This window comes from Girardinichthys multiradiatus, chromosome 20, assembly GCF_021462225.1.
Source record: "Girardinichthys multiradiatus isolate DD_20200921_A chromosome 20, DD_fGirMul_XY1, whole genome shotgun sequence".
Taxonomy (NCBI): Eukaryota; Metazoa; Chordata; class Actinopteri; order Cyprinodontiformes; family Goodeidae; genus Girardinichthys; species Girardinichthys multiradiatus.
In genome coordinates, this window is record NC_061812.1 from 44,174,957 (window position 1) to 44,182,632 (window position 7,676).

Here is a 7,676-nt window from a genome sequence, read left to right on the forward strand (position 1 = left end):
GTAGAATAGTGCATGCTTAGTTATGTGAACACTGTTGGACCAGAATAGTTTGATTGTAAGAGGGACTATTTTATGTAAGAGTGATGAATCCCACCATTTGGTGAAACGGTTGATTACAAAGTGACATTTGCCATGGTTTTGGTTAATAATTATTAATTATTAGTGATAATTAACTAATAGTGATTATGTGGTATGAGCCCAATAATCACACCATCAGAGTGTATCTCTGATCTTTATTCATAGGAAATGACTTTTGGTTGGAATTTATTTCTTCAAATGATGATTTTTTATTATCATTTTTGATAAATGTTTATAGTCAATAATCATAAATCCTGACATCCAGGCTGTGCAAAGGAGCCCCTGAAACTGTCCAGCACATAACAGTGAGAGTAAGATGTGTAGGTTAAGCGGACACGGAACGCCCTAAACATTTTTGATATAGATATAATATTTTTGATACTTAGATTTAAGCAAAAATTATCAATACACAAGTTTTGTAGAATTTTTCATTTAATATGCTCAATGTGCACAACAGTGTTATTTTGCCATTGCCAACAGGACATCGGCAGGCTCCTAGTGGATGACTCACAGGACAACAAAGGAAGTGCAACAATCCAGGGATGACAACAGCAGTGGCAATACGGAATATAGCATAAGACCTGACAATGAAGGGACAGAAAACAGGGACATAAACACAACTGAGTTAAAAGGAACAAAATGGAAAACAGGTGAGTGGAGTTAAAAGGAACACAAACAGTTGTCGATCATGACATTACCAAGGCAGATACTGGATGCCATACCACGGTCCAAGAAAAAAACAAAACAACCTGAAGAGGGTGGGTGGAGGGGCCTTGGAAGGAGGGCATCACAACATCCATAAAATGTAGGACAGGGTGGGGCTCAGAAGAAAAGCAAGAAGCAAAAAACAGAGTTCGGGCGGGCAACTGGGATGTCATCAGGAGGCACAGAGTTCAGATGGCCGGCGGCAGAGACAAAGCCCTGGAGATCTGAGATGCGGGAACCTTGGAGGTGGTAGAGACCAAGCCGTAGAAATCTTAGGTGCAGGAACCTTGGAGGTCAACAATGGCAGAGACCTTGGAGGCCAGGGTAAAGCATAAACTTTGAGGCCAGCTAGGGAACAGGGAGAACCAACGGAGAACTTTGTCTGGAGGTCGACCATGGGGCTTGAAAAACACATGGAGAACCTTGTCTGGAGGTCAACCACGGCGCTTGGACCACGGGCCCAACAATGGCAGAGACCTTGGAGGCCAGGGTAAAGCATAAACTTTGAGGCCAGCTAGGGAACAGGGAGAACCAACGGAGAACTTTGTCTGGAGGTCGACCATGGGGCTTGAAAAACACATGGAGAACCTTGTCTGGAGGTCAACCACGGCGCTTGGACCACGGGCCAACAGAGACCCTTGACCAGGAAGTGTAGAGGACCCTTGGGTATCCTTGTTGGGCTGTCGACCATGTGGCATGAAGAACCCATGGAGATCGTCACTGGACGTTGAATTGGAGATCTAAGACCACAGAGGAGCCCCATAGACTGGAGGCCATGATGGAACTCTGGAGACTGGAAACCACAATGGAGCTCTGGAGACTGGAAGCCATGATGGAGCTCTGGAGATACGACTGAAAGCCATGATTCCGCTCTGGACACTGAAAGCCACAATGGAGCTCTGGAGATTGGAAGCCACAATGGAGCTCTGGACACTGGAAGCCACAATGGAGTTCTGGACACTGGAAGCCACAATGGAGCTCTGGACACTGGAAGCCACAACGGAGCTCTGGACACTGGAAGCCACAATAGAGCTGTGGAGACTGGAAGCCATGATAGAGCTCTGGAGATTAGAAGCCACAATGGAGCTCTAAAAACTGCATCACATAGCTCTGGTGCTCACAAAGAAGCTCAGGAAGCTGGTCCACTGACCGCAGGAACCCATGCATGAACTCTGGTGACTGCTCATCTGGACTCAGGAACCCTGGAGAACCATGGTGGAACAGCTGGAACCCTCGGAGGAACCTTGGAGAGTGGCGATGCAATTGCTGGAACCCTTGGCAGAGCTCTCGAGAACCCTTAGTGGAGCTCTGGAGAGTGGTGTGGAAACTGGGTGAACCCTTGACTGAACTCTAGAGAGCGGTGTGGAAGCTGGGAGATGACCTGGCAACAAAGAGACAGAATTCCTGTGTTCTGTGTTCAAAATGCCAAATGATCCTAAATGCAAGCTGTGGTAACGCTATAACATTGATGTTTGAGAGCAACTTTAATAGGTCAGTAAAGCTTCTGTATCTGCAACAATGAAGTAGTAAACCTACAGGATGACGTATAAACTAATGCTATCTGTGTATTAATCAGCTTCATGGACATGGACAGCCCAATGACGGTGTTCCAATGATTTGAGCTCCCGCTTCAAGATGTGCTTTTCAGGTACAGAGTTTAAATCATGCAACACTCAGTTCTTTCTTTTTCAAACCTCATAAATAACAACAAAATGGAACATGGCACACATTAAGTTGACACCAACACAGAAGTACAAAGGAAATAAACAAACTAAAGGAGACCATGAACACAAAATTCCATGGATTTCAAATCATTCTAATTCACAAACTTAAAGTACATTAAAATGTTTAAAAAGATGACTATTATAGAAAATATATAATGCTTTACACTTACCGGCCACTTTATTAGGTTCACCACCTGCTTGTAAACACAAATTTCTAATCAGCCAATCACATGGCAGCAACTCAATGTATCTAGGCATGTAGACATGGTCAAGACGATCTGCTGCAGTTCAAACTGAGCATCAGAATGGGGAAGAAAGGTGATTTCAGTGACTTTGAACGGGGCATGGTTGTTGGTGCCAGATGGGCTGGTCTGAGTATTTCAGAAACTGCTGATCTACTGGGATTTTCACGCACTACCATCTCTAGGGTTTACAGAGAATGGTCCGAAAAAGAGAAAATATCCAGTGAGCGGCAGTTCTGTCGGCGCAAATGCCTTGTTGATGCCAGAGGTCAGAGGAGAATGGCCAGACTGGTTTGAGCTGATAGAAAGGAAACAGTAACTCAAATAACCACTTGTTACAACCAAGGCATGCAGAAGAGCATCTCTGAACATACACACGTCGAACTTTGAGGTGGATGGGCTACAGCAGCAGAAGACCACACCGGGTGCCACTCCTGTCAGGTAAGAACAGGAAACTGAGGCTCACCAAAATTGGACACTAGAAGATTGGGAAAATGTTGCATGGTCTGATGAGTTTCAATTTCTGCTGCGAAATTCGGATGGTAGGGTCAGAATTTGGCATCAACAACATGAAAGCATGGATTCATCCTGCCTTGTATTAACAGTTCAGGCTGCTGCTGGTGGTGTAATGGTGTGGAGGATATTTTCATGGCACACTTTGTGCCCCTTAGTACTAATTGAGCATTGTGTCAACACCACAGCCTACCTGAGTATTGTTGCTGACTATGTCCATCCCTTTATGACCACAGTGTACCCATCTTCTGATGGTTACTTCCAGCAGGATAACGAGCCATGTCATAAAGCACGAATCATCTCAGACTGGTTTCTTGAACATGACAACGAGTTCACTGTACTCAAATGGCCTCCACAGTCACCAGATCTCTATCCAATAGAGCACCTTTGGGATGTGGTGAAACGAGAGATTCGCATCATGGATGTGCAGCCGACAAATCTGCACCATATGTGTGATGCTATCAGGTCAATATGGACCAAACTCTGAGGAATCTTTACAGCACCTTGTTGAATCTATGCCACGAAGGATTAAGACAATTCTGAAGGCAAAAGGGGGTCCAACCCTGTAGTAGTAAGGTGTACCTAATAAAGTGGCTGGTGAGTGTATATACAAAAGTAATTCAAATGATCCTTTATTTGTCCCTCAACAATAACATTTATTTGCATCAACATAAATTGACAGGCAATTGGAAGCATACAGTGGCTTACTTAAGACAGGCCATTACAATAAAACAAAATAATGCCATGACTGAATCAAAGATACACACTTCCAAAGATTATATAAACACTTATACTGTTATCTTGTCTACTGTTTTGGCAAACAGGGAAAGTGATACTTATTATTATATACTTTTCTACATGACGGCTCAATTGTTCCATACTTATTGGTGTGCCCAGGTTAAGGAAGCTAAAACATTGTGTAGTTATCATATTTTTTCTCTTGAATACGAAGAACCCTGTGCCTTCCAAAATGGTATAATGGTGTTGTAAATATGAATCTGAGAATACTATTTAATATTTAATATTAATATTTTAATATTAATATTTTAATATTTTATCAAATAGTATTTCAGTCTGTTAAGGATTGTCCTGTGAATACCAGCCCCATTAAGGCGATGGTATTAGGACAGAATAGAAAGGTGTGAGACGAGCTCTGGCATTATTGAACAGCATAAACTCTGCACATATATGGAATGAATTCACACCATTTCTTAAAATACAAGAATTTATTAACAAAAATAAGTCAACTCAAAGTCAAACATATTTCAATCAACAAACTCTTTACTATGCTAAAACAATTCAACTAAACTACCAAGCAGAATTAAAGAATAACGAAGACTAATGGACTATGTACAATATAAACAAGTTGATTAAAGATGATTAGAAATCATGACCAAAAAGAGTGATGCAACATTGCCATGCAATGTTTATGTTTGAGAACCAAGGATTATCTTGAAGAATCCGGAAATGAAGTTAAGTTAGTCTTGGAACTAACTTAGGCAATAATCAGCAACATCTAGACAACCCTTCACAATGCAAGATCAGATAACATATTATTTTAATAAAATAATGTTTTAAATAATGATCCGCTGAATAAACCACCCTCATGGATGACTAATTCTTAACGGTGTCTAATTAACTGCCTTTATTTATTGAAATAATATTTGAAGAAATATTATTGAGTATTTTGGAAAAGAGCCAAATCTTTCTGGAGAAATGGGGCTTAATGGTGTTTACTTAGGTATCAAATCTACAGGAAGTCCGCAGTTATCCCCTTACCTGGCTGTGCTGGAAGAAGGTTAATGCACTTTATTTTGAAAAGTTCCAGAAAAGTCTGTACCGGAGTTTTAATGTGGAAATCCATGGCTGTAGGTCCCAACAATGGTATCCATTATATTAGGTAGTCTTTGATCCAGGAGATTGTTGAGGCCTCCCCCTGAGTCTTCTGGAGTTTCTGACAAAGCAAATCAGGTTGAATTGTGTTAAATGCACTGGGGAAATAAAAAAAAACCAGGATCCTCACAGTGCTGCTGGCTTTGTCCAGATGACAGTGGGTTGTTGAAGCAGGTGTATGATGGCATCTTCAACACAGCGATAAGCAAACTGAAGGGGGTCCTGATAATTTATTGTTTGCTTACTCAGGTGGGCCAACAGGAGTCTCTCTTTGACCTTCATGATGTGGGATGTCATGGCAACAGCACTATAGTCATTTAGGACTGATAGGTGAGTTTTCTTTGGTTCCAGAACAAAATAGGAGGTCTTCCACAACACTGGAACCGTCTCCCGGGTCAGGAAAATGTTGAAGAGGTGCTGCAGAATCCCACAGGTTGTCTCTTCACCTGACTTCCTGAGACATACAGGTGGAAGGGGGAGGCAAAGGGAGCATCAGCATCTTCTGATTTGGTTGAAGGCAAACATGTAGAAGTGAAAGGGTCCATGGCTGAGGTGGAAGATAAAACATTTGAGGTGTAACAGGAAAGCTGTGGGTCAAAGGAGGGTGGGATGTATGTCTGTCTGGCTGTGAACAGGAGAAGAGGATGCTGAGCTTGTTTCTGGACTGCATCTAATGAAAAATATGTTTAGTTCATTAGCTCTGTCCAGACATCCGTCGGTCCGATTGTCCTTCTCCTTGAAGCCTGTGATTTGTTTTATCCCTGTCCACACTGATATTGTATGTTGTTTTGCTTGAGTTTGCTTTCCAACTTCTTCTTGCACACCTCCTTGCTGTCTTTTATGTTGACTGTAAGTTGCTTCTGTATACTCCTCAATAATTCCCCGTCTTCCTCTCTGAAGGCTCTTTTTTTCTTGGTGAGCAAGTCCTTGAGGTCACTGGTGATCCAGGGTTTGTTATTGGGGAAGCAATTCACCATTCTGATGGGGATGGTGTTATCCACACACAGGTTTATATAGTCGGTTACACATTTAGTCATGGCATTGATGTCCTCTCATCTAAGCAGAATCTTTGATTTGAGACAAAATTCGCTTTTAATTGTAAAAGCATAAAGCTCTACAATAACAAATGTGACCTTGCAACTAAATAAAGACTGCTACTGGCATTCATTTTAACCACTTAAATAAAATTGTTTCTTAAATTAAACATGTTTTTCTAATTTGAAGCTTACAACACAATTTCAATTGATTGTTATCAGGCAAAGATATATTGTGATATCATTTTTGTCAATATCAAACACCTCTAATCCAGAATCCATTTGTTCTTTAGGAAATTGATATCAAGCATTTTGTCTTCTTTCAGCATGAATATACAGATTACTTCAGCACATACAACACTTACACAGTTACAAAGAATAATGTAACCTGAAATTAGATTTTTTTGGTTTAGTTAGATTTATTGATATAATGCTAAATTTGTTTGTCCCTCGGACTAAACTCGTTGTATATTGTTTAATAAATATGACTGGGTGAATTTACAAGTTCTCCAAGTCAGTGCTGCAGGAACTAAGTTAACACCTGAAGCTGACACCTAACTTTTCACTTGACAATAGGTTGTTTTGGATGGGATCTTTGTGGCAGTCAGCCATTTCTTCTACAGATACACACTAAAACACACATACACAGCATCTGCTAATTTTGTTGCACTGTGATGCCTCAGGGGTGGAACAATATTTGCAAATCCTAGACTGGAATGTGACCTTGGACTGCTGCATGGTACCTCCACAAGAGAAGCTAAACAAGTTTTGCATACCAAGATAGCTGTCTCCTTGTTTTCACTCCAGCAGGGAACCACATAATAGCAGGCTGTAGCAGGTCGGATGACACCTCCCTCCAACTTCCACTCTGTGTACTTTGTCCTAAACACCTGCTGTCTCTCAGCCTGTTAATGAGGGGGTACAACACAGGAGAGGTTTTCCTTTATATGTGGGAGTGTGGCACACGAGGATTAATTACCAGTACAGTGATAAGAGTCCTGCTTCACCCCCACCCCCCCATCACCCACTTCTCATCAGAGGCTCCAGAACTCCTGCCTATAAAGCCCTTCAAGCACTGCAACAATGCTGCCAAGCCTCACTCCTGTGAGTATATAAGGATGCTTCTGTGGTGACCAGCCTTCACATCTCCCAGTAATTTATGGATTTATCTATCAGCTCAACATCTGCTATCGTTGAGGTGATATGTAAGTTGGACCAAAAGAAGGCAATGAACTAAAATGGCCTTAAGTGTCAACATACTATTTAACTCAGTGGTTCACAAGGGAAGATGTGGAAAAATGTATTAATATGTAGGTAAACCGGTAACCGAGGCACCCAGACCAGTACCGGCTTTTTGGGATACACCTGATTCTGAGAAATGAAAGGAGCATCATTTGAAAATTAAATCAAAAGGTTAAAAAAGGAAAGAAGAAACACAAAATGAAGAACGCACTTTGGTAGCTATTAACTCCATGTCAATAGAAATG

General features: G+C 41.5%; 1 long non-coding RNA gene across 1 annotated transcript; it reads right to left on the bottom strand.

The window, feature by feature from the left end:
• Window positions 1-492: 492 nt before the first annotated feature.
• On the bottom strand, window positions 493-7,073 carry LOC124857418. The gene is made up of 3 exons (XR_007035590.1): window positions 6,966-7,073; window positions 1,261-2,164; window positions 493-1,094 (listed from the first exon to the last, which is right to left on the bottom strand). It is a non-coding gene; the product is annotated as an uncharacterized LOC124857418 (long non-coding RNA).
• Window positions 7,074-7,676: the final 603 nt, after the last annotated feature.